Source organism: Phascolarctos cinereus, unplaced genomic scaffold (genome assembly GCF_003287225.1).
Source record: "Phascolarctos cinereus isolate Bilbo 61053 unplaced genomic scaffold, phaCin_HiC Scaffold_5;HRSCAF=322, whole genome shotgun sequence".
NCBI classification, from domain to species: Eukaryota; Metazoa; Chordata; class Mammalia; order Diprotodontia; family Phascolarctidae; genus Phascolarctos; species Phascolarctos cinereus.
In genome coordinates, this window is record NW_027555958.1 from 344,922,345 (window position 1) to 344,947,654 (window position 25,310).

At 36.2% G+C, this 25,310-nt stretch overlaps 1 protein-coding gene and 1 pseudogene across 4 annotated transcripts in view; both read right to left on the reverse strand.

Annotated features, from left to right (window-relative positions):
- Positions 1–25,310, reverse strand: part of RGS7 (regulator of G protein signaling 7) — a 668,840-nt gene that overhangs the window by 588,216 nt on the left and 55,314 nt on the right. The window lies entirely within an intron of this gene.
- Positions 1,480–18,473, reverse strand: LOC110205574 (high mobility group protein B1 pseudogene; annotated as a pseudogene).

Consider the following 25,310-nt stretch of genomic DNA (forward strand, 5'->3'; position numbering starts at 1 on the left):
TCTATATGTGAACAGCTGTTAAGGGAGACAAATCACATTCACTGCATTATTTTTCAAAACTTTTTCTAAAGATAACTGCCACAAATTTATGGTAAGTTTTATGTGCCACCATGCATATGCACATATTTAGAAAGAGAGAGAAAGCAAACAGGAGAGCCAGACTTAAGGGGGACAAAAAAAAATCAAATCTCAGAACTGAAATGAATCTCAGTAACTAATACAATTTACACCTGAGAATTCTCTCTCTAGAATCTTCTAACATATAATTAGACAGAAGTAATGGGAAGCTGCTCAATAAAAGCCTAGTCCTCAGGAGCATGCCTACTGTGCTCTGCTTAAGGCAATCTCTCCTGTGATTATTAGTAAGCCTTCTTCTGGGACTGGAATACCCTTGTTTTCCACCACCCATGATTTTATCCTATTCACTGTGCATCTAAGAGGGGCTTTTTGATTGGTTGCTGAACTAGAACTGAGTATAACTGCAAAGGGTTCCAACAATTTGACCTCAGTCTCTTTCTCTGGCTGCATTCCAATGAGGAGACAGACTGCATAAGCACCTTCAGCTGAGGGAAGGAGTCAGGCCCTCTCCTACCTAGTAACACTTTGAGCCAGTGAACATATCACCTACTGGGTAATCTTGTTTGGGATTAGGCTACCTCCTGTTTGGGTCTTCATTCCTTTGGTAGAGGGTCATGTAAGAACCCAAAAGGTTGATAATCCATACAAGTGTTTTTCAGGAGCTGAATGTGCCTGCCTGATCCTCAGAAACAAGTTGCTTAACACAGCCCAGAAGCAGCCAAGACCTCATGCTCTTTGAGCAAAAGAGAATCTCCTCTGTTGGCCATGCCACATTCAGAAGTGAACTTGGTAGGGTTAATGCTTTGTAGCTACTGCTTTAAGTTTGAATCCCATCTCCCCAGGGACCAAAGTAATAGAGGAGGGACCATGCCCCTGTTATAGGAAAAAATGTTTTGTAACTTCTGGTTTTTTTCTATTTCTTCTTAGTAAATATCCTTTTTTAATTAAAAAAAGAATTTACTTAGAAGTGTTCAGAATGTCAACAAAACAGCTGCAACTTTTTTTGCAATTAGAGTAGTATTTAGTTAACAGAACAATAATTATTTCATATGCCACATCAAAGGCAACTGAAGGTGAAGATGAACTATATCCCCACATATAATTAATTTATGCCGTGCACAGACAAGAACCTGATTGAAATTTTGATGCCAATTTACAACCCCCATACTATACCAGGCAAGGTTAGTGGCTATTGAACATGCCACAAAAGGACAGGGCTAGGTAAAGATATAGTCAGTGACACTGTTAATTATACAAAAAAAAATTTAAAAAGACATGGTACAGGTTTTAAAAAATCTTAGCCTTACACTTATTTTTTTTTCTTTATAAGTAATGAGTTGTGTGTGGTATATGTGTGTCAAATGCTTTATAGACAACAAAAAAATCTGACCTAGAACCAAATTATTCATTGTCATCATCCTTGTCTTCAGCTTCATCATCTTCAGCTTCATGATCTTCATCCTCCTCATCTTTATTTTCTTCATCTTCTTCCTCCTTTTTCTTGCTCTTCTCAGCTTTGACAGTTTCTCCCTTTTTACCCACATCAGATATGCAGTCTTTAGTCTGGTATGCAGTGATATCTTTTTCATATTTTTCTTTCAGTTTAACTGCCTTCTTTTCATAAGGTTGCTTGCCATCAGCAACAGTGTTATTCCACATTTCTCCCAATTATTTTTTTGGCCACATCTCCAGTAGAAAGACCAGGATGCTCCCTTTTGATACAGAATAAGAAAAAAGGCCAAAAGAGGCCTCTTTGGTACATTGAGAGCCTTAAACTTTTTTGTCTGTTTCTCCTTTGGGTGGTATGTAGGTTTTCATTTCTCTTTCACAAGGAAATTTATCAGTTTTTTCACATCCTAAAATTTTCATTTCTCTTTAGCAGACATTGTCTTCTACCTTTCTGAGCACTTCTTAGAAAATTCTTAGTTCACAGAAGCATTACTTCTTGTATTCCTCTCAGCAGGTTTGCACAAAGAAAGCATATGAAGACATTTTCCCTCTTGGTTTCTTAGGCCAATGCTTATCTTTCTGACCTGTGCTACTAGGCAAGGGTAAGAGCAGGAATGAGAATATGACTGTGTGTATGTATGTATGTGATGTGTGTGTGTGTGTGTGTGTGTGTGTGTTGTGTGTGTGTGAGAGAGAGAGAGAGGGAGAAATTGTGGGAGACAAATTTCCTCTTATAAAAGTTCATTGCTGTTAATTGGTTAAATGGTAGTGGGGCACTAATCTCTGGGTCAATCAATGAAATAGAAGACATACTAACCATAACTATGAATAATATTAGGCAAAACACACTGGTGTGAGTACAAGCTGATAACATTAGAAGAATCGCTGCCATCCACCACCCATCCCCAATACCTCTCAGTGATATCCCTAGCACCCTGAAGAGAACGTGTAGCTAAGTTGCCCTCTAGGGATCCAACTTGCCCATGCAAATGGGATTTGAGCTAAGGACCACCAGAAATCTATATCAGCTATGAAGAGGAGCGAGAGACTCTTGGAGGAAAAATCTCTCAAAAAACATAAATATTCATTATTTATTAGTATACATTTTCTCTCCACCTCTCAAATCTGATTTTGTCAGTCACTTAAATACAAATACATCACCTTTGATAATGGTTGTGGCAACTATGAGAATTTTTTTAAAAACTATGAAAAATAATCTAAAACTACATCTTCAATACTGAGGAACTAATAAAGCATTAAAAATTAGAGTAAAAAGAACTGAGCAATCCAAATAAAAATCTAAAAGAAAAATAATGATGATGATGAATTGAATCTCAGGTAGCTTTTTATTGACTATTTAAATGGGCATTCCTAATTAGATCTACATTGATTTCAAATGTTAAAATGTGAATTTTTGAAATGAATTATCTAGGGAGCCTAATTTGATGCCTGAAAAACAAAGGTCAGTTCCCTCCTGCTGTGTTCATCACAGCCATTTGTTCTTGGACTCAGCTTGGTTGGCAATCTTGGAGTATTATGAAGGTGAATTAAATAGAGGTCCTTCTGCCTAAGCTTCTTTACTTTGGCAGCATCTCTGTTAGTAAATTAAATTACTTGGATAACAAACAAGGAAATGTCTCTGTTTTAGAAGAAACTCAATGACCTTGAATGCTGTGAAATTTTAGTCAATTCATTTTATCTCTTCAAAACACTCCTTAAATCACATCTCTTCGAGAAAGAACATGTGAACATGCTCCAAAGTCAAATTAACCAATTGTTTCATTCATTTCAGCATATCTTCATTTAATAATACAGATGTTCCTGGCTATCTTAGTTGGCACTTACTGTAAGTTTTAAAATATTTACTAATATGTCCTTTCAAAGGCATCTGTCACAACTTCCTCATTAATTCTCAATGTCTAGAGAGCAAGTCTTCTATATCTTTACCATCTCCCATGGCGCCTTTATGTCCAAGAGGTTTAAGTCCAAGAAATGCTTGTTTGACTTCTCCCAATGCAGCAATTCCTTTCTTTATCTACAAAAACTGAAAAATTGTGAATGCTGAAAAGTGGTCCTAGATACTGACAGGAATTCTTATGAAATACCAATATAAAAGAAACACTTACATATACATTGTCCTTTGTATGTAAAGATGGCAGCATGATGTCTCAGCTGTTTTTCTAGTAGTGGTGACTGATTCATGAAATGCCATCATTGTCTTACCCAGTCCATTTTGGGACCAATAGCACTCATTTTCAATATAGCCAACTTTAGGATGATAGAACAAGAGGAGGGGAACTTGGAAATTATCTAGTCTTATTTTACAGAAGGGGAAGATGAGAAACAGAGAGGTGAAGCCACCCATCTAGCATCACTTGGCTAATTAACACTGACTTTCCCAATCCACTAAACCATGGAGAACACTTGCCTTCCCTTTTACTATAGCAGAAAGATATGTTTCCAATTTACCTAATGATTTTACTAAGTTATTTAAATCTAATTGCTTATTTATTTATTAGCAAATACTATATAACATATTTACATATTATATATCAATGTTCTATCATTAAATATTATATATTGGTATATGTGTATATATTGTATATATGTGTATAATGTGTTATATACATCATATTATATATTAAATATATCTATTATTAATCAATTTGTTATTGAACATTGAATTAAAAGCTATTTAAATCTAATTAAAAGCTAATTAAATTTAAATTGTAGTGTTGGAAGAGTGAGCAATAATAAAACTCTATTGAAACAAATTAAGACTATCACTTCTATCATGAGATTCTTTCTGTCTGCTCTTATTTTAGGAGAAGTGTGATGATACAGGCTTGGAAGGGACTTAATGGTCTTGGATTCATATTGAGATTGCCAGCTTTATCTATAAATGGTTCCTGTCTGTGGGATTAAAGGGTAATGAAAAATCAATTATTATATAAAAATGGCTTTAAATATTTTTTTCTTAAGTGCTTTTTTTGGAGGCAAACAGTGGTAGACTATTTTAATCGTGATTACTTCTTATTCAAAATAATAGTTTTAAAAGCTCAGCCTTGCATTTTATTGAGAAGAAATCTAGAATCCAAACTTTGAAGGAATGTCCAATAAAGTGACTATTTTATAATTTTAGGATAAGAACTGATTCTCTCACTTTAAAAAAAATGAAGTAATTTCTATCCTTATTAACATATGCTTAAAATTGTAAATAATTCAGTAAGAAATGGGGTCCACCACATGTTCTAAACAATTTATTAGCAAGAGTTCTTTTCCTAAGACCTTTTTCACTCTTTGGGGATTAATTATAATCTTAACGTAAATAGAGCTGCTGAAGTTTACAAAATATAGAGAGATCACTGTAGGCCGTAAAATTGAATTAAATGGTTTATGCAGTCATTAATGGAGATAGCATGACCAACAATGTCCTCAAATCTGCATCACCTGTTGTCCATGAGAACTAATCCCAAATCTTCCAATTGAGATTTATTATAATCTAGATTTTATGAGGATATGCATTTGTAGTTTTAAGTCTTGGCATGGCCACAACTCATTATGGTACTGTGCATATTACTTTGTTAGGGATTTGGTGTTATCTGGTCTTTGTCAAACAAACAAAAATATGGGATGGCTACTTCTCTGTTTTCCCAAGCAAGGGGAATTCAAGGCTGTAACATATGGCCACTTTGTTGCATATGTAAAGGAGAATCTTCATCCAAAATGTAAAAAGAACAGTCCTTTTTCATGGAATAGAGCTATGGAAACCAGCCCTAAGGGGACCTCATGATACAGTGGAAAGAGACCTAAATATGGCGTTCAAATCCTGACTTTGATACTTAGCTGTGTGATGGCGCCTGACTCATTTTGCCTCTATGAGCTTCAGTTTTTTTATCTTGGAAATTCAGATTTCAAAATTCTGTATCATGTAACTGACAAGGCTGTTGGAAGTTAAGCACTATACAAATGAACTGCTGTCATACAGGAATCAAATGAATGTATTGAGCCATATTTTAATATACTCAGCTAAATTCAATAAGAATAAAAATAACAACAAAGGGTAATATATTTTTGATTCTGTGAGCTCGGTAGTTGGGCTTAACAGAAATTGTCCACAAAGCCAATCCTACAACACCGAAGGCTTCGACTGCTTTTGTTGAATTGGTAAAACCTTTATTTTATTATTTAAATTACAAGATTCAGACAAGAAACAAGAAGTATTTCCTCCAAGTCAATGACCCTGGTAAATTGTACATGTAACTCAGATTCTCAACTATCTGGTTTATTAAAACTCTTCAAAAAAGGAAAATAAATTGCAGCCCAATTATTAGTGAGTTTGCCCAAGTGACTAGCCTGCTTGTTCAAAGATATGAAGGGAGTCAGTGTGACATAATGAAAAGGATGCAGGACTTATGGTTGGGAGACTGGTTGAAAATCTAATTCTAACATTTACTATCTAAGGAACCCTAATTCTATTATCTGTAAAACAGACTTAAAAGTAATTGTGCCACCAACCCCATAGGATTGTTATGAAGGAAGTATTTGGTAAACTGTACAACATTATATAAACATGCATTCATTATGTTTGAAGAAGTGTCATGTGACATAAATTTGGAAAAGGAAGTTAGACAAAGACATTAAATACCTGAGTAAGGAATCTGTATTGTTTTTTTCTTTTGACAATAGGAAGCTATGAAGAATTTTGAGCAGAGGAAGAGACATGGAATGAATACTGAATCACTAACATCTCCAAAAGAAAATAGACAACTCAGTCTTTAAAATAGTCCCCTCAAAAAGGCATTCATGTGATGAAATTGGCACTATTTTTCCAAGCTATTCAAAGAAAACATAGACACCTTCAGTTTTTAGTACTTTAGAATCCAATACCTTAATGAACGGTCAACACAGTCATTTCAAAACTCTTTCCCAAGGCTTCCATGCCTAGATACACAACAATCATGGGGTTGATGTGTCCCTTTTATACCCACACACCCTGTGGCAAGCATTACCATTGTCTCTTTCCCTGAGATACATTTTGTAATTGATTTAGCCTAAATGCAATCAACTAGATGTACCTCCCACAGTTAATATTACTCAACTCATATTACAGTCTGGAGTTCTAATTTGATATTCTGTACCCAGAAGAGGATAGATATATGGATTTTTTTTTCCTGGCTAAATAAGAGGAATTCAATGGTTAAAGCAGAGAAAGAAGAGACCAATACATTTTAGTTTTATTGCCAATTTTCTCTGAGACAAAGAGGAAGGGCTGATGGTATTGCTGAAGCAATGGTCTGCTGGCATACTCAATCCACATTCTCTACATACTTACAGTTATATGAGGACCCTTCATCTTTAACAAATACATTTGTTCATGAGTCATTTCAATAAAGAATGTACTAGATTTGTTTAGTTCTTTCAAGGTTTGTCCTTTTTAGCTTACATGTTTTAAAAATAAACACCCAATTGACATCAATTATGAAGTAAAGTTTCATTAAAATACATTGTTTTCAGAACACATGAACAAAGTGGACACACATTAAAATTTCTCAAGACTCTACCAATAGCTTTGAGCCAGGGCTATGAAAACAAGGTGAACTAGAAGAAAGCTATATTACCATGGGCACCTGCATAGGCTTTGCAGAGAAAGCAAAACATCTGTGTATGCAAGGATGGTTATGACATTCACTAGAAAGTAGACAAGAATAAATATGACTAATAATAGGAGTAAAGTTGGAAGACTAGTTGGTCATCATTATTCTGGATTAGGATCACTATATTGTCAGAATCTCCTTCTATTGGTAGCAATAGAGAAGCAAGCTCAAATCTCTAAATCATTTCCCTTTTCTACAGTATTGTAGAAGTTAAATTTTCTTGAACAGAATGGATTCTCAGATAACGAGCACAGTTATCATTCATCTATATTATCTGGAAAATCACTGTTTTCCTAATAGAAAGGCTGACTACTAAATGGAAGATTTAAGTCTGCTTAAAGTGGTAAATATGGTAGGCAAATCATGTCTTGCTCAGGAGGCCATTTTTTGTTGCCTAAGACATGGAACTAACCCTTCACTCACAATCAACACAAATTGGTAGAGTGGTGAAGTATAAAAATATCTTAGGGGACAGGGAGGAAAAGCATCTTGAATGTGTTCGTTTTGATATGCTGATATCATTATCATTGCCTAAATGTCATGACCACAACACTACTACAGGTAATTTACAGAACCCACCAATCCAAGTCCATGAATTGATGAGGTCCATTCATGGCTTAATGGAAGGGAAATCTTAATAAAAACTATAAAAACACAGACAATTTGCATGCATAAGTACAGAATAAGTATTTAGTGCACTGGCTTCCTCTTTGCTTCCTGGGGAAAGTCAGGATGTTGAGTGAATTATTTAAGGCTCTCTGTAGTAGGAACTTTGACTACCCTAGCTATTGCTCTCTTTTCCTCTACACACTCATGGCAATTAGCATCAGCTAATACAACTTTATTAATGGCCTCCAGGTGAGAATCCCAGGAGGTAAAGGCAAATTAGGTAATTATCTTTAAAAGTTAGGCATACCTGGCTGTCCTTTTTCATGTGTTCTGATAGAGTCCTTTGCAGATATTAAAAATGCAATGGAAAAACACAGACATTTGGCCTGGCACTCTCTAACAGGAAGTGATTGGATTTGACATTACAGTATATGTTTTGCCTACTGGATCTCAATGCTGTTTGGGATTTATACAAACAGTTAGCCCAAGATATAATTGAAATGAGTCAGATTATTCAAAGGATGGCACATTTGCGTGTTAGGAGTTGTGTAGCTGAAGGAGCTTCAGTTTGTAGCTGAAATTATACCTACTAGGGATAGAATTGAAAAGTTAGTCATTTTTGGCTTTAAAAGACTTTTACCTTATTAGGAAAGGCTAAGCTAGCACTGTACTTTGCCATGCTAATAATTGTAAAAAATGGTGAGGTAGCTGTTATCTGGAATATCTAGGCAATGCAATTATATTTAGTCCTGTTCCTGCATCAAAACACTCCCATCCTCTTCTTTTTAACTCTTGCCAAGGGAAGGGGAATAGACTGCTTTGTCATATATTAGAAACATCATTTGTCCATTTACTGTAATGAAGAGCCAGTCAGCAAAAAGTTTTCATCAAAATATTTTATAATTGATTTAGCTTAAATACAACCAACTTCAGGTACTTCCTACAGTTGGTATCACTCAACTTGCATTAAAGTCTGAAGTGCTAATTTGATGTGCTGTACCCAGCAGAGGTCACATATATACTTTTTTTCCTAGCTGAACAGGAGGAATTAAATACTTGAGGCAGAGAAAGGAAGGACTAATACATTTTAGTTTTGTTCCCAATTTTCGGTTCATTTTGCCAAATGGGTAAATGTGAGATGCTTTTGTTTGATTTAATGGTGACCCGGTGCTAATGATGTGTTAATACTGTCATTCTAAAGCATGGAGGAAAACCAATTATCTTAAGGTGTAACAGAAAAGTATTGGATTTAGATCAGAAGAGCTGGATTCAAATGCTAGCTCTGCTACTTGTTTAACCTATGGCAAGTCACTTAATCTGTCTGAGCCTGAGTTTCCTCACCTATAAAAGGAGGGAACTGGACACCTATAAGGTCTCTAACAATGCTAAATCTATGGTCTTTCAAAATGTATGTGTTTGTATGTATGTATGTGTGTTTAGTTCTTATTGGGAGAGGGGAGGTGCACCAGAATGGAATTTCCTTGGGAGCAGGAGCTGATTTTAATTTTGTCACATCAGTGCCACTCACATGATAGATACCTAAATGCTTGTTATTCTGTTAAAATGTATCAAGTATCAATCAGGCTCTCCACTAAAGTACAACTCCAACATCTCATTTTCTCATGGGGTTGATCCTGGATCCTAAAAGACAGTGACAATACAATACAAGTGATGAGAGGTCCTACTGAGCTGGAAAACCTTCAAGGATAGATACGGAAGTAGACTCTGTCTCTGTGACTGTCTTGACAGCTTCAGGAAGGCTCATCACCAGAGGGATTAATATTTTTTTGGCTACAGCAATTCCCCAGATCTATCTATTGAGATATTTTGAGGTTATGTACTGCAAAGAGACATGCGCCCACAGTAAATCACAATATTTCAAATTATTTGAAACACCAAAGATAGATCATTTTGTTGAAAAAATATTTATTCCACGCCTTTTCCTGACTGTGCAATAAATACGATACATAATATATGGACTAGGATGAAGGTGCAGAGTTCCTCCAGGACCAGTTTTTTAAAAGATAATTTTTGTAGCTTTGGTTTTTACATTTCCTATATATCGCCCCCTCCCCAACCATTCCTTATATTACAAGTAATGAAAAAGAAGAAAATTCAGCAAAACTAAGGAAAATATCAAGAAAGTCTATATTTTATGCAATATTATATATTCATAGTTTTCCACCACTGCAAAAAAAAAAAAAAGCAGGGAGAATTGCCTTCTTTTACCTTTTTTTTTTTTTGGCATCAAGCTTGGTCATTATAATTTCATAGCATTCAGTTTCAATTATTCTGTTGTTGTTGTTTCCATTAACACTGTTGTTGTCATTGTGTATATTGTTTTCCTTATTCTTATTTTATTTGGTATCAAGTCAGATCAAATCACCTCTCTTGGATCACTGCCTTGTTGTGGAGGAGGGGTTTGTGTAGTTCAAGAAACTATGAGCTATGCCATTCAGGGTTACCCAAGATGGACAGGTCATAGTGGAGAGTTCTTACAAATGGTGATCCACTAGACAAGAAAATGGCAAACCACTGTAGTATCTTTGTCAAGAAATCCCTATGGAAAGTATTAAAAGGATAAAGGTATGACTCTGAAAGATGAGCCCCTCAAATTGGAAGGTGTCCAATATACTACTGGGGTAAAGTGGAAGACAAATACAAGTAGATCCACTACTAATGAAGTGTCTGGGCCAAAGCTGAAAGGAAGTCCTGCTGCAGATGTGTCCGGTGACAAAAGGAAAGTCCGATGCCGCAAAGATCAATATTGCATAGTAACTTGCAATTAATAGTTTAAAGATTCAATTAAGATGTTCTTTAAAGAAAATAAGCAGCAATTTAAGTCACTGAAAGGATGTTCAGCAGTAATGGCTGGGCTATGCCAATAAGATAAAAATGATAATACTACTGAAATTGATTTATAGATTTGGTGCTATACCAAACTACCAAAGGGATATTTTTTTTTTGCTTTTTAGGCAATTGGGGTTAAGTGACTTGCCCAGGGTCACACAGCTAGTAAGTATCAAGTGTTTGGTCTGAGGCCGGATTTGAACTCAGGTCCTCCTGACTTCAGGGCTGGTGCTCTATTCACTGTGCCACCTAGCTGTCCTTCAAAGGGATATTTTCACAAAATAATAAAAAAAATCATTTGAAGGGGGAAAATGTCAAGAAATAATGAAAAATAAGAATGAAGAGCTCAGATTATATTGTAAACAGTAATAATCAAAATTGATTGACACTAGTTAAAAAATAGAAAAGCAGATTAATAAAAACAGACTAGACAAGGAAGAATAACAAAAACTGAATTCAATAACTTAGTGTTCAATTTTAAAAGACGCATAAATTACCTTGGAATTAACCCCTTATTTGACAAGAATTGCTTGGACAGCTGAAAATCAGGCTGACAAAAATTAGAGTTAAACAGACATCTTACATAATATACCACAATAAATGATAAAATAGTTATGTAACCTGATTAGTAAAGAACACGCCATTTTAAAAATTAGAAAACAACTTTTCATAGCTATGGTTAGGGATTTAATTATTAACAGGGATAAAGGTAGACATAAAAGATTAAATAATGTGAATTACATGAAATTAAAAAGACTTTTCATGAACAAAACTTAATGCAAGTAAAATAAGAAAAGACAGCACCTCTATGTCAAATACCCCTGATAAGGCTGATATCCAGGTTACATAAACAAGAAATCTATATGCATATATGTATTTGTGTGTATATATATATGTTTATATATGTATATATGTGTGTATATATGTATACATATGTTTATATATGTGTATATGTTTATATATGTATATATGTGTATATGTGTGTGTGTGTGTGTATATATATATATATATATATATATGCCCCAAAGCCATTTCCCAATTGATTTGTTCAAAAAATAAAGTTCTCAAAAAATTGAAGAATGTAATCACCAACAAAGTTTGAACCAAATCATTAATAATAAGGGAAACAAGAATCAAAACAACCCTAATATTTCACCTCACACTGAGCAAATTGGCAAAGGTGATGAATGATGGGAAAAATAATTTTAAATAATATTTCATTTTTTCCAATTTTAATATTTTTTTAAATTGAGTTCCAGACTTTCTCCCTTCCTCCCTCATCTCCCTCCTCCCTAAAATGGTAAGCAATTTTACATAGGTTATGTATGTGCAATCATGTAAAACATATTTCTATATTAGCCATGTTGTAAAAAAAGAAATAGACCACAAGAAAAATAAAACATGAAAAAAACTAAAGTGAAAATAGTATCCTTTGATCAGCATTCAGATTCCATTAATTCTTTCTCTGGATATGAAAAGCTTTTTTCCTCATGAGTCCTTTGGAATTGTCTCGGATCATTGTATTGCTGAGAATAGCTAAATCATCCACAGTTGATCATTGTACAATATTGCTGTTACTGTGTACAATGTTCTCTTGATTCTGCTCACTTCACTTTGCATCAGTTCATGGAAGTCTTTCCAGATTGAGAAAAATCAATGTTAAAGGGATAGTGAAAAGTCAGGAACACTGATGCACTGCTATTAGAGTTGTAAACTGTTCTGGCCATTCATGAAAGAAATTTGCAATTATGCTAAGAAAGAGATTTGACCTAGAGATCTCACTGCTGGGCATATACTCCAAGAAGGCTGATGTTTAAAAAAGAAAGGCCCCATATACCAAAACATTTATAGTGGCACTTTTTGTAGTAGCAGAGAACTCAAAAAAACAAAAAAAAAAGATGTCCTTCAACTTGGGAATGGCTAAACTAACTGTGGTACATGAATATCATGGATAATTACTGTGATATTTTTTAAAATTATTCATACAATTATCCAAAAAATGATGGGAAAACATATGAACTGATGCAAAGTTAAGTGAGTGGAACCATGAAAACAACATACTCAATGTAAAAACTGTAAACATAACAACAAAACAATAGAAACTGAATGATGAAAAATGTATTGCTTAGTTGCTTTTAGTCATGTCTGACTTCATGATCCCATTTGGAGTTTTCTTAGCTAAGATACTGAAGTGGCTTGCCATTTCCTTCTCCAGCTCATTTTACAGATAAGGAAGCTCAGTGACTTGCCCAGGGTCTCACATAGCTAATAAGTGTCTGAGGTCAGATTCAAACTTAGGAAAACTCATCCTCCCAATTCCAGACCCAGTACTCTCTTCATTGAGCTGCCCAGCTGCCCTGCAGAGAAATTATGATGACCAAATTTGGCCCCAAAGAAAACATATGGGAATCTCAATCTGGCTCTAACCCATCTTTTCAAACTGATTTCCCATCACTCTCCCACAATCACTATGTTCCAGCCAGACTGGCCTATTTGCTATTAACCAGGGGTGGGGAACCTGTTGCCTTGAGGCCAAGGGCGACTTGTTCTGTGAAGTTTGGATTGAGTCAAAGGGCTGCACTTGAGGACCTAGAGGGCTACATGTGGCCTAGAGGCTGCAAGTTTCCCAACCCTGCTATAAAACCTCACCCAACATTCCATCTCTTGTGTTGCCACTTTGCACAGTCCAGTCCTCTTGCCTGGAATACTCTGCCCTTTCACATCTGTCTCCTGGAATTTCTGTTTTGTTGTCTTTCGTTTTTGAAGAGGACCAAAATGGCATCATCATGCCAAAGTCAAGTTTTTGTGTGTCTGACTATGGCTGATCAGAGCAATATGAGCTGAGAATGTTCTACCACAGGTCAGGCACAAATAGTCTGTGTGAATATTTGGGGTGGATTCTGTAAGTTTGCAAATCTTGTGTTTCTCTTGAGCTACTTCAATTCTGCTTTGCTCACAGAGCATAGCACCTTCTCTAATGTGGGCATGCCATGCTGAATGGTCCTGTGTCAGTGTCTCCCATGTCACACAATTCCAAAGTTCTTAAGAGAGACCTTGAGAATGTTCTTGTCTCACTTCTTCTGACCACCTTGTCAACACCTGCAATGCGTGAGCTCTCCATAAAAAAAGTCTTTTTAGCAAGCGTACATTTTGCATTCAAACAATGTGACCAGCCCATAGGAGTTGCGCTCTCTGAAGCAGAGTTTGAATGTTTGGAAGTTTAGTTCAAGAAAGGACCTCAGTGTCTGGTATCTTATCCTGCCAGGTGATCTTCAGAATCTTCCTCAGACAATTCAAATAGAAGCTATTCATTTTCCTGACATGGGTCTGGTATACTGCCCAGGTTTCATAGGCATACAACAAGGTTAGTACCACGGCTCTGTAAATCTTCAGTTTGGTAGTCAGTCTAATACCTCTTCTCTCCAATACTTTTTTTTCCAGGCAAGTGGGGTTAAGTGACTTGCCCAGGGTCACACAGCAAGTGTTTGCAGACCAAAGGCTGGATTTGAACTCAGGTCCTCCTGACTTCAGGGCCAGTGCTGTATCCACCTCGCTCCCCCCCGTACTTTCCTTTCAAGCCTCCCAAACACTGAACTAGCTCTGGCAATGCATGCATCAACCTCATTGTCAATGTGTTATTCCCTGGAAAGTATACCACCAAGGTAAGTGAACTAATCCACAGCATTCAAAAACTTCTCTATTTGCTGTAACCAATGGTTCCACGTATGGGTGTTGTGGTGGTGGCTGATGGAGCACCTGTGTTTTCTTGGTGTTAATTATTAGGCTAAAATTAGCACAAACAGCAGAGAATCGATCCTAGACTTCTTTAAAGGCTTAGATCATATACCAATTCTTTTAACAGGCCTTTCCTGTCTCCCCTAGAAGCTAATGCTCTCTTCAACATCCCATTGAAATTACTTTTTATTTAATTTGGTATATATTTTATCTTTGTTTATCTACATGGGTTATTCCTCCTGAACAGGAAGAATACAATAAATTTGCCAATGTATTTGTAGATTATTCTCATAAAATTTTTATAAAGATGGGAATAGAGGCACAAGGGTTGATAGATATTGCCATTCTCTTGGTCATCTTTTTCAGGTAATTAAAGTCTAAATTTTCCTCAGAGCCTTTAGCATCCTCTGCCTCTTTCATCTAAATACCTTTATGACCTATTTCTAGCATAGATCTTCTCTGTCTATAGTTGATCTGGTCCAGCTGCTCTTCCTATTTTTCTTTCTTTAGGGCCATGATGAAAAGAGGTTTTTGTTTTTTGCCATAGAAATCTTGACAGATTTTTTTCCAATTTTTCATCTATTTGCTGTTATCAGAGAAACTTGAATATAAAACCTGAATCTTTTCAGGAACTGAACCTTTCCAAAAACACATCTGTGATGTCTAAGCTTTTATTTCTCCATATCCATTTATCTAGACCAAGGGTCAGCAAATTATGTTCAGCTGGCCAAATCCAGCCATGACCTCTTTTGTATACAACCCTTCAGCTAAGAATGTCATTTTCCACATTTTTAAGTAAAATTTTATCATATTTTAAAGGTAAAAATCACTTGGGTTTTGCCCTTGTGCCATAATTTGTGACTGTTATGAGCTAAACTGGACTTAGAACTCAAAGTGAAAAGAATTGCAGTACAGAACACCCACTAGACACTACAAGTGATAGACATCACAAATTTCTTCTAGACTGATCAATGCTGAGAAAAGACATGATGTGTCCAAGACTTTAAACACAAAAAACTGCAGTCTCTATCCATTAACCTAATGGATTACATTGAAGGATAGAACACTACTCTCAGGAGACAAGGGTAAATGACAATGAGGTCATTCACTAAGACATTTAACATTTAGGCTCTTGGCTCTGGTTTTCCCTATTCCATTTTTTTCTGTGACCTGTAAAATATCATGCCTTGTTATATAAAATCTCAGAGAGATGAAGAAAAATGTGTCCTACTCACAGATATAGATAGTGTAACTGTTTTGAGCCACAGATATCACAAATTATATAGCCCAGCAGTTCTCAAAAATTTTTTTTGGTCTCAGAACTCTTTTCCATTCTTAAAAATTAGCAAAGCTCCCAAAGAGCCTTTGTTATATCTATCAATATCTATGGTATTATAAATTAAAATATGAAATTTTAAGACATTTATTTAATACATTTTTAAATAACCATATTACATGTTAACATAAACAACATTTTCAGGAAAAATAACTATATTTTCCAAAATGGAAAACATTGGTAAGAAGAATAGCATTGTTTTACATATTGTTGCAAATATCTTTAATGTCCGGCTTAATAGAAGACAGTTGGACTCTCATATCTGTCTTTACATTCAATCTGTTGCAATATGTTGCTCTGGTTGAAGTATATGAAGAAAATCTGCCCTCACATAGATATATAGTTGGCAAAAGGAGACATATTTTGATGGGAAAATAATGTCTTGTTATTATTATTATTACAACCACAGTTTTGACCTCACAAATCCCCTGAAAGAATCTCAGGGCTCCCCAGGGATAAACAGACCACACTTTGAGAATTGCTAATCTTATCCAATTCCTTCATTTTATAGATGAGGAAACTGAATCCCAGTGAAGTGGTGATTAGTCCACAGTCATATATCCAATTATCTATAAGTATACATGCCTTATCTATGGCATGGATTCAATTCTTATGTAAATGTCTTAGTATGTGTGAGTATGTACAATGCTCAGACCCAGAAGAACTATTGGTGTCAGACAGGAATATAAGAAGATAAAATTATTCCCCCTGCTCCCATTTTTAAATGTATCAGAATAAAAGTAATGATGGCAATGTCTACAAAATAAACTATCTATACTTATTTAGAAAGACTAAGACACAATGGATGGATAGTTCAAGTACTTCCTAGACTTGTTTTTGATTTTCTAGTCTTCAACACCATGCCTCTACTGCTATTTCATCCTGAAACTTCCCTCACATCCTATAGCCTCTTTTCCCTTAAACTGTCTACAATTGCTGTAGCCTGTGCACCCTATAAATGTCCCTCTCCAATTTCCACCCCCTTTCTTTCAACTATGAGTTACTCCTAGAACCACTATTTTATGGAGGCAGACCAGCCTCCCTTCATTCCCCTCCTGACCTGTCTTGATTTTTCTGGACTTCAAATCTATACCCCCATTCTGGGTACCTTCATGAACTCGCCCCTTTTCAGTTCTCTTTTGTACGTCATCTTCCCTGATAAGAATTTAAGCTCCTTGAGAGCAAGGACTGTCTTTTTTTTTTTTCCTTATATTTGTATCCCCAGTGCTTAGTACAACGCCTGGTACATAGCAATCATTTAGATGCTTGTTTCATTCTTTCGTTTCTTCCCTGCTCCCACAGTGATACAAAAACAATGAGAGGAAGGCTTCTAACCTGTTAGTAGGATTGTGGAAAACGATGAACAAGAATTACACAGGATCAGAATGTAGAGAGGTAAGACAAAAGAGAGAAGTTGTGATCCATATCACTGGAAGGAGTACCGTCAGTAATTAAATCACAACTCCATCAAAATATTCAAATGAGTGTAGCATATATAACCTCTGACATTTCTTTATTTGATTAGCTTGAATTTTATATTTATTCATTTCCAGAAAAATAGATAACAGCACTTTAATTGCCCTTATCCAGAGAGTTCATGGAGGAGATGAATACTGAGGAGGTTTCAGATTCTTTTTTTAAGCTTCCCAACCAAATTACATTGTTTTAGTATTTTACTGAGGCTTTTTTTTTGACAATGCTATCACTTCTAAATGACTGCAACCCCTCCTCCCAAATAGAACCCTCTCTTGTAACAAAAGCATACCCTTATACAAGTCAAAATATTGGCCGTATATGACATCATTCTGTACCAATCACCTGTTAAGAGGAGCAGGTTGAGTCACTGTCAGTCCACAAAAGTCAATATTTGTTAGGTTGTGTTGAAGTGTCAAGATATGTTCATCAGTGTTCTGATGTCTTCCAATGCTGTTTTCCTTTTCATTAGGTCCATTGTTTTCTTGGTCCTGCTTATTTTTCTCTGAATCGGTTCATACGAGTCTTCCTTAATTTTTCTGAAAACTTCCTATTCATTTTTTTTAAAGCAATGATATCCCATTACCCCATATATGTCTTAATCAAGAAATAACTGTATTGTTTCCAAGTTTTTACTACCATGAAAAATTTATCTGAATATGTCAGACCTTTCTCTTTGTCTGATAGCATTTAAAATATACTGAACCAAAATCTGGAAGAAAGGATGGTGTGTTGCAATTTTTTGGTCATTATCAAGTGCCACAAATGGCAATACATTGTCTCTCTCTCTCTTTCTGTCTCACACACCACACACACACACATACATACACACACACACACACACACACACACAGAGGTAATTTACATATAGAATGACAGGTCAGAAATGTACCTCCAACTTTCAAAATGAAGGCCCTTGACATTAGTAAAATTCCACAAAGGAATAAATGCTTTTGGAAAATTACTGACAAACTCTTCATTGTGTTCTGAACAAAGCCCTGAGTAAGAAATAGAAGACTGACAGGGCAGGACTCCCCAAGCTCAGGAAACTATAGTACAGTGGTTTTATTAGAGGGGCAGAACACAGCCACAGTACTTCCCCCTCCCCTCCCCGACCCATCCTCCAAGCCATTCAGAGGTGAATAATGCCTTTCTGGAGCATAAATCACAGCTATATATCCCCAAAATTCAGTTCTTTCAACAGAGTCCTCCCAGTCAAAGCCAAACCAGCCTGTCTGCCTGATGATTGCATAATTCTGCCGAGCCTTTGCAAAAGCCTGGGCCATTCACTTCCCATTTGTTAAGGTCACATGTCAACACAAAGTCTAATACTGAAAGTAAGTTACAACTTTCTTCTTGTGAGAGGTGGTAGAACTCTGCTGCCAGCTGTGCCAAGTGGGTATGCAGGTGAGCTTTTCCATCAAGTTCTCAGTTAGCCATAAAGTCTAAATCAACGGGGCCCCATCCACTTTCTCTACAATTGCATTCTGTCAAAATCCTTTAGGTTTTTTTTTCATTCATTATTTACTAACATGTCATTTTCCCATGTCTCCCTTCTTCTATATGCCTGAATCTGCAAAACTCTCTCAGTTAGAAAGCTTTTCAAGTTGTTTCACACCCAATGCTTATCTATAAAACATTTCGCAAGATACTGAACTTGGGTACTATAAATATGTGTGTATAATATACATTGTCAGTCACTAACTCATTGATGGGTTTGCTCAGTCATTCAACAAACATTTTAAAGTACCTATTTCATGCAAGGGGACAGCTAGGTGATACAGTATAGAGTTCTGGGCCTGAAGTCAGGAAGACTAATCTTCCTAAGTTCAAATCTGACCTCAGATACTTATTAGCTATGTGATCCTGAGCAAGTCACTGACCCTGTTTGTCTTAGCTCCTCATCTGTAAAATGAGCTGGAGAAAGAAATAGCAAACCATTCCAGTATATTTGCCAAGAAAATCCCAAATAGGGTCACAAAAAAGTCGGACATGACTGATACGACTGAACAATAACATTTTATGCAAGGCATTAGCAAGGAAAGAAGGACAACTGACACAGATTCTTATCTCAAGAAACTTTAAATTCTAATTGGAGGAAAAGGAACTTACACAAATAACTACCATTCAAGAGATAAATGCAAAACAGATATCCAGGAAAGGAGTTAAGAAGTATTTAAAGAAGGGGAAATAACTTTCACCTAAATGGAACTAAGGGTCAGGTTATAGAAATCATCATGGAGGAGAAAGCAAATTTGAGCTGGGTTTAGAGAAAGGAAAGCTTGAAAAAGGGGTAATTTCAGGCCTAATGTGGGTTTGAACAAAAGTAGGGAAATGAGAGGTCAGGGAGAGAATGAGTCACCCAGTCAGAGCAAATAAAAGGTATAAGGATTTGAGTAGGTTAACTGTAGGTAATAAAAAGAAAGAAGGGGGAAGGGAGCAGACAGATAGACAAACAGAGACAAAGAAGTAAAAAGCCCAGTAAAGAGCCTGTCCAAGTCACTTGGACCTATCCCTCAGGTTTTGGACACAACTATTACCATGAATATTCTGATAGAAAATGTCTGTTCCTCCCCACATTCTCTCAATTCTGGTTCCAAGTACAGCACCTACAAACCTCTTTCACTTCATTTTATCTGGTGTAGGGTAAGCCCACAACTTCCAAGCACTATAGGGTCACTGTAGGCCAGAAGTGTGATTGTGTATGTGAGAAAGAGGAAAGGGGGTGGGGTGGGGGAGGGCAGCTGCTATCACCACTGAAGCAGCTTTTGCATAGTGTGGGAAGATGAAGAGGCACTGCTCATTTGTTTATTTTTAGCTGGTACTTGAGCTCCTGTATCTGGGCAGGAAAAGAAAAGAGAAAGAGCAAAAGAAGATAGAAGAGGAAACTGCATCCCTTCTTCCCAGTGGAGATATCACCCTTACCAATGGCAAAGCCAAGGCTCTGGAGTGCTGTGGGTTCTTCCTTCTTTCTCAACTTCTTATACAAAATATTATGTTTAATTGTTTATCCATAGATTCCTTGACATATTAAGATAACAGTATCTTGTGGCGATTTATTCATATATGCAAATATTTCTAACTCAGATATTTACAACTTGGGGTGCTACTTATTATATATGTATATCATATATATGTATATATGAATTATGACATATGTTATGTATGGATAATTTGAAAACATAAGAATTGTTTTTTTCAGTGTGGGAAATGCCACCATACATAGAGGCAACAGAGAGATTAAATGGCTTAACCAGAGTAACACAAATTCTATGAAAGTGGAATTGGAACCTAGGTCTTCTTGACCCTCCCAAGCCCAGCACTCTATCCACTATGCAACATTACCTCTATAGGTCTAGAAAGATAAATAGATATCTAGATAAGTAATGCATATTCTATGTTGGGGGCAGTTAGGTGATGCAGTGGATAGAGCATCCAGTTTGCCTCAGTTTCCTCATCTGTAAAATGAGCTGAAGAAGGAAATGGCAAATCACTCTAGTATCTTTGCCAAGAAAACCCCAGATGGGGTCATGGAGAGTTGGAAATGACTGAAATGACTCAGCAACAATGCTATGCTAGATACTGGGGATGCAAAGAAAAACAAAAGCATAGCCCTGTCCTCAAGAAGCATACATTCTATAGGGAAAATAGAGAGACTGTATACACACACACACACACACACACACACACAGGTCATAAGAGAGCTGTTATTTGATAATACCATAACACTGTAACTCTGTAAAACAGATCATTTGGGACTGAATGACATTCAGAAGTAGAGCCAAAATGGTGGAGTTGCAGGAAGGCGTACAGCGGAGACCCATCAAAACAACTGTTTCATAAAGTTCAAGAAAATGCACCAGATTGAGTTCTGGCCAGGAAATACAAGGAAAAAAAAACAGAGTCACATTTCCAGCCTAGTTCGGCATAGGGAGACAGATGGATAAGTCTTTGGACACTAGTGATATTGTCTGGCCAGTGATATATCATGCAGAACATTCCAGAAGATAGGAAAGAGAGAATCCTGAGCCTGTGCACGAGGGCAAGAAGATATTCCAGACACATGAAAAGAGGATGGAGGAAGAAGAAGAGCATTCACCTTGTGTAGGTTTTGGAAATAATTGCCAACTGGCAGCTCTGTCATTCACTATCCAGTTCCAACTCAGATATATGGCTGACTGAGGAGGGGACCTGTGTTTATGTGTGACATTCAAGATTAAGGAGCAATTATAGCTGGTATACTAAGCAAGGAACAAATTCAGAAACAAAGAAGAGCTATGAAGCTCTTACCCCAAACACAGTGCAAGGGTCTCAGTTCCAGTCTCCAATACATTGTGAAACCTACAGAGAAATAACCAGGACAAGAACCTCCAACTAAAGGAAAACCAGAAGTCATCCCACTTTGAAACTGCAGAGCTTTCTATCTAGCTGATATTGGGCAAGTCCTGCAGCAGTCTAATGAAACTTCTAATTAGGGGCAAGCCAGCAGAACGGTTGTAAAGACCCAATCCCAAGTCAGGAACTTGTACAGTTCAAATCAGCAAAGCAGTAATCAGTCTTTGCTCTGATCAGAACAACTTCAGAAGTACTGAAAGCTTGCAGGACCACAACCTGAGCCTTCCCTAAGATCCTAGAATAACAACAACCCTCAATAACCTAAGAAAGCAGAAGAAGGATTGAAGAGGACAAAAGCTCAAAACATTCTTCCTGGAAGAGTACAGAGCCTGTCCCTAACATAGAGTCTGAAGTTAGAAAGTCAGCTAGAAAAATGAGCAAACAAAAGAACAAACAAAAAGAATCCTACCATAAAGAGCTATTATGGTGACAAGGATTCTCAAGACAAACTGAGATTGAAAAAAATGACCCTAAAATATCTACAAGCAAAGTCTCAAAAAAAAAAAAAAACCAGAGCTTGGGCACAAATCCAACTGAAATTCGCAGAGGAGATGAAGCTAGAGTTTTATTAAAAGGAAGAGCTAAAATTAATTTTAAAAAACAAATGAGGACACTAGAGAAAAAAATCAGAAAAGAAATTAGAGCAATGGAACAAAGATTTGGAAAGAGAATAACAGCTTGGAAGAATTACAAAATCTTGCACCAGAAAAAATAAAACTCCTTGAAAATTAGAATTGAGCAAATAAAAGCTAATGACTCCATGAGATAAACTTTTTAAAAAAGTCAAAATACTGAAAAAAAAAGAAAATGCAAAGTATCTCATAGCAAAACAACTCACCTGAAAAAATAATCAAGGAGAGGTCATCTGAAAGCCATGGGTTTTTTTTTAAAGAACATATCTCAAGAAACCTTAAAAGTTCCTAAATGTCTTAGAAACAGAGAGTAAAGTAGGAATAGAATCCACCAATCATTTCCTAAAAGAAGCCCCTAAATGAAAACTCACAAGAACATTATAGCGAAAAATCCAGAAATTTCAGGTGAATGAAAAAAACTACAAGCAGATAGAAAGAAAGAATTCAAGTACTGAGAAGCCAGTTAGGATCACACAATATTTAGCACTCACCACTTCAAAGGAATAGAGAACTTGAAACACAATATTCCAAAAGGCAAAAGATATCAGGTTACAATCAGGAATAGCTTAACCCAGCAAAATTGAACATAATCCAACAGGGGGGAAAAACTTTAATAAGGACTTCTAAACATTCCTGATGAGAATACCAGAACTGAGTAGACACTTTGAAACACAAGTGCAGAAGTCAAGAGAAACATAAAAAGGTAAACACGAATGAACAATCTCGAGGTTAAACAATGATAAACCATTTACATTGTAATATGGGGACATGAAATATATATTATCTCAGAACTCTATCATCATTAGGGATCATGGAAGGAATAGGTAAATAAAAGAACTGGGAGTGTTTTTTTATGTTTTGATGATCTTAAAAGAAGGATGGAAAAGGAGAGCCAGAAAAGTATGCTTGGGGGAAGGAGGGAGGAAAAGAAAGGATAGGGGAAATTATCATATAATTAGGGTACACAAGTAGAAGCCTATATAAAAAAGGAAGAAGGGATGGGGGAAGCAAGTGACACTTCAACTTTACTCTCATCCGAAATATCTGAAATGGTCAAAGGAGGGAAGAACACACGTACAGAGTTGGGTAGAGAAATATATTTCAACAGGGATATAGAAAAGAGGAGAGAAGAGGAAGGGAGGAATACGAGGAATGGTAGATAAAGGAAAGCATCAGTCTTAAGCAAAACAAACTTTAATGAAGAAGAGTGGATCTCAAGCTGCTTAAAAGGGAAAAATAAAATAAGAATGTGTTATTGGACTCTGCATGAGAGAAACAGAAATAGGGCAGGGAACAGAAGCATGTTACACCAAACTTAGGGAATTGGTGGTGAGCTCACTCCTCTCTCACCACCCTCCTCTTCTTTATAAAGAGGAGTTAGGAAACAGTGAGAAGGGAGAGAATAAGAGAATAGGATGGAGGGAAATGTACAATTGACAATTATAACTGTGAATGTGAGGAATGAACCCAACCATAAAACAGAATAGATTAGAAAACAGAATCAAACAATTTATCTCTAAGAAAGACACTTGAAGCAGAAAGACACACATAAAGTTAAAATAAGGGATTGGATGAAAATCTATTATGCCTCACATGAAGTAAAAATAAAAAAAATAAAACAGAAGAGGTGGCAAGCATGATCTTAGACAAAGCAACAGCAGGGGGGTGAGGTACTTAATTACTAGAGATAAACAAGGAAACTACGTTTTGCTGAAAGGTAGAAAATCAGGGCAGGTAGGTAGTGCAGTGGATACAGCACTGGGCTTGGAGTCAGGAAGACATCTCATGAGTTCAAATCTAGCCTGAGACACATACTAGCTGTATGGCCCTGGGCAAGTCACTTAAGACTGTTTGCCTCAGTTCTTCATTTGTAGAGAAGGAAAAGGCAAACTACTCCAGAATCTTTGCCAAGAAAACCCCAAAATGGGGTCATGTAGAGTCAAACACAACTGAAACAACTGAAAAACACCACCACCACCATAGAAAACAAATAAATATCAATGCTAAAGATTTTTGTGCCAGATGGTATAGGATCTAAATACTTAAAGGAAAAGTTCAATTAATTACAGGGAGAAATAGAAAATAAGATTGATTGGTATTCAAAAGGATATATTAACATTTTTTCAGGTGTGTTCCACTAACTACTTTCTATAAAATTTAAGTGATCCTACAGGCTTCTTGAAAAACCTGAATTTCCAGAAGGTACAGACAACTCCTCTGGACAATGACTTCCCAGAATATCACACTGTGTTTGAAAATTAGAACAGGTTGCAAATGACCACAACATTCCTCCTACTCTTTTCAAAGTCTCTGGGAGAAAAATAGAAACTGCTTGATTGTTATTTAACTGAATATGAAGGATGCATTCTTTCTATTGAAAGTAGTAAGGTATCCTAAGTAATAGGCATGTTACATAAAAAAGATTAGCTTTTCTTTAATGAAAACACTATCCACAAATAAATCTGAAGTCTCATATAGTAGATTTCAAGTGATTTCTGATCTATCCAGATGGACTAAAGTTGTCTAACTCCTGAATGATACTAGTTTAAACCAATTACCACAGCAATCAACAGAACATTTGGATTATATATCCCTGCCCACCATCCCTGTGAAACCCTAGGCATGGCAATAAAGTTGCTTTCTCAAAGATCCTTGGTATTAAACCTACATTAGCAGCAGGGGTCTCTGTGTGCCACTTGGCTTAGAGTATTTTCTATAATTACTAGGATGATGAAAGCTGTCATGAGGCAAGGTAGCAAGAGAGCCAAACTAATTCCTAGCCTCCTGAACTAAAAATAAAATATTCTGAGACTGATTAGATTTGTTTTAGTGATTAAAAAAAGTTTTAGCAGCTGTCTCATCAAATTGTCTCTTTTCCCTCATGTTAAAGGACTTTTTCATACCTAAGATATCCCTGAAGATGCATGGTCTGTGAATGTCTCACTATCTCTCTAAAAAACAGGAGGGTCAAAGAGTGAATGTAGCTATTAAATCTATAGTCTCTTTCACATACCAAATCACTTTTTAGCAATTTCTACTAACCAAAAGCATTTAACAATTAACCTTAATAGTTTAACATAGATTTGACAATTACAT